The sequence below is a fragment of the Parambassis ranga genome, unplaced genomic scaffold (genome assembly GCF_900634625.1).
Source record: "Parambassis ranga unplaced genomic scaffold, fParRan2.1 scaffold_76_arrow_ctg1, whole genome shotgun sequence".
In the NCBI taxonomy this organism is placed as follows: Eukaryota; Metazoa; Chordata; class Actinopteri; family Ambassidae; genus Parambassis; species Parambassis ranga.
In genome coordinates, this window is record NW_021144815.1 from 105,001 (window position 1) to 107,500 (window position 2,500).

The 2,500-nt window shown below is 52.3% G+C and overlaps 2 non-coding genes across 2 annotated transcripts; both read left to right on the forward strand.

Annotated features, from left to right (window-relative positions):
• Positions 1–799: 799 nt before the first annotated feature.
• Positions 800–918, forward strand: LOC114431463 (5S ribosomal RNA). Its single transcript, XR_003670151.1, has one exon. It is a non-coding gene; the product is annotated as a 5S ribosomal RNA (ribosomal RNA).
• A 694-nt stretch (positions 919–1,612) lies between these two features.
• Positions 1,613–1,731, forward strand: LOC114431462 (5S ribosomal RNA). The gene has a single exon (XR_003670150.1). It is a non-coding gene; the product is annotated as a 5S ribosomal RNA (ribosomal RNA).
• Positions 1,732–2,500: the final 769 nt, after the last annotated feature.

Here is a 2,500-nt window from a genome sequence, read left to right on the forward strand (position 1 = left end):
TAGCCCGGGGAGGGGTGATTAAGGGTGGGTGAACAGGTTGTGGCCATTGACAGTAAAAACTATAGACAGAGCCTCCGTGACGTCACCCGTTTGTTTCTGAAGAGCCGTTTTGAGTCTCAGTGGGAGGTTCCGGGACGTGATGACCGCCGCCATGTTGGCAGCGTCACGTCAACTAAAACTCCGAATATGGACAAAGAGGGGGAGCACGAGCGGGGTTTAGGGGGGCGGGCGATCGTGGAAGCAGGAAACTCACGCTGTGATAGGTCAACTGTCTGTCACTCAAGCGGCAACGCCCATAATTAGGCGTAATTTTAAGTCCAAATACAATTGAAACGAGTGAGTTGTAAAAAAATTCACCCCCCCTACAATTGACACTAGAAGAGAACCTATCATCTGAGACCACAGCGATTTTTTGTACCAGGCCGTAAACATGTTCTTTTCTGCTGTGAAATCGGCCATTTTAACATGGGAGTCTATGGGAAATTACGCGCTTTTGGAGCCAACCCCCAGCTGTTGCAGCGTGAATTACAAGTTTTGACACTTCCGCATGGGCTTCAACTTTGAGCCCCGAAGGTTGCCGCTTGGTTGTGGCGGTGCGCGAGGTGGCAGTGGGGTTCGTGGGAGGATGCGTGGGTGAGCAGGAGAGTGTGGGCATTGTTGGAAGGCAGTGTGCAGGGCAAAGCTAACAGAGAGCGTTCCTACATCTTCTTATCGGAGCAAAACAGCGACGCGTCAGAGTCACAGCGTGACCACGCCTGTATGACGCGCATAAAAGCACATCGCAGCTGAGGAGAAAGCAGCTCACGGCCATACTGCTCTGGAGACGCCCGCTCTCGTCTGATCTCGGAAGCTAAGCAGAGTCGGGCCTGGTTAGTACCTGGATGGGTGACCGCCTGGGAATCCCGGGTGCTGTGAGCTTTTCTATCTTTGGACAATTGAGGACGTTAGGTTCCTTCCTGCCTTTGATCTCCGAATTCTGGGCCTTTGGTAACCACGGTAACCGCGCCTGACATACACTTAGACGCTCTCCCCACCATTACCTGCTAACCAACATCTTCACTTTTGGTCTTTGATGGGCAAAAAGAAACAAGACGTGCATAAAATACATCCTGACTGATACCAAAGCAGGTGACGAAAACTACAGAAGACGGGCTACAAAAGCTACAAAGGTTGTTTATTGGCTACAAAGGCTACGGCAGATGTGGTTGGGACGCGCGCACACGCGTCTAAGAAAAGAAGCAAAGCTGACAGAGAGCCTTTTTTTCTTTCCTTCTTTCTTCAAACATCTGCTCAGCACTGCAACACAATGACCGCGACGGTACCAGGGGCACGAGGATTTTCCCGGCGCGGTTTGCTTGGTTTAGCCCGGGGAGGGGTGATTAAGGGTGGGTGAACAGGTTGTGGCGGTGCGCGAGGTGGCAGTGGGGTTCGTGGGAGGATGCGTGGGTGAGCAGGAGAGTGTGGGCATTGTTGGAAGGCAGTGTGCAGGGCAAAGCTAACAGAGAGCGTTCCTACATCTTCTTATCGGAGCAAAACAACGACGCGTCGGAGTCACAGCGTGACCACGCCAGTATGGCGCGCATAAAAGCACATCGCAGCTGAGGAGAAAGCAGCTCACGGCCATACTGCTCTGGAGACGCCCGCTCTCGTCTGATCTCGGAAGCTAAGCAGAGTCGGGCCTGGTTAGTACTTGGATGGGTGACCGCCTGGGAATCCCGGGTGCTGTGAGCTTTTCTATCTTTGGACAATTGAGGACGTTAGGTTCCTTCCTGCCTTTGATCTCCGAATTCTGGGCCTTTGGTAACCACGGTAACCGCGCCTGACATACACTTAGACGCTCTCCCCACCATTACCTGCTAACCAACATCTTCACTTTTGGTCTTTGATGGGCAAAAAGAAGCAAGACGTGCATAAAATACATCCTGACTGATACCAAAGCAGGTGACGAAAACTACAGAAGACGGGCTACAAAAGCTACAAAGGTTGTTTATTGGCTACAAAGGCTACGGCAGATGTGGTTGGGACGCGCGCACACGCGTCTAAGAAAAGAAGCAAAGCTGACAGAGAGCCTTTTTTTCTTTCCTTCTTTCTTCAAACATCTGCTCAGCACTGCAACACAATGGCCGCGACGGTACCAGGGGCACGAGGATTTTCCCGGCGCGGTTTGCTTGGTTTAGCCCGGGGAGGGGTGATTAAGGGTGGGTGAACAGGTTGTGGCCATTGACAGTAAAAACTATAGACAGAGCCTCCGTGACGTCACCCGTTTGTTTCTGAAGAGCCGTTTTGAGTCTCAGTGGGAGGTTCCGGGACGTGATGACCGCCGCCATGTTGGCAGCGTCACGTCAACTAAAACTCCGAATATGGACAAAGAGGGGGAGCACGAGCGGGGTTTAGGGGGGCGGGCGATCGTGGAAGCAGGAAACTCACGCTGTGATAGGTCAACTGTCTGTCACTCAAGCGGCAACGCCCATAATTAGGCGTAATTTTAAGTCCGAATACA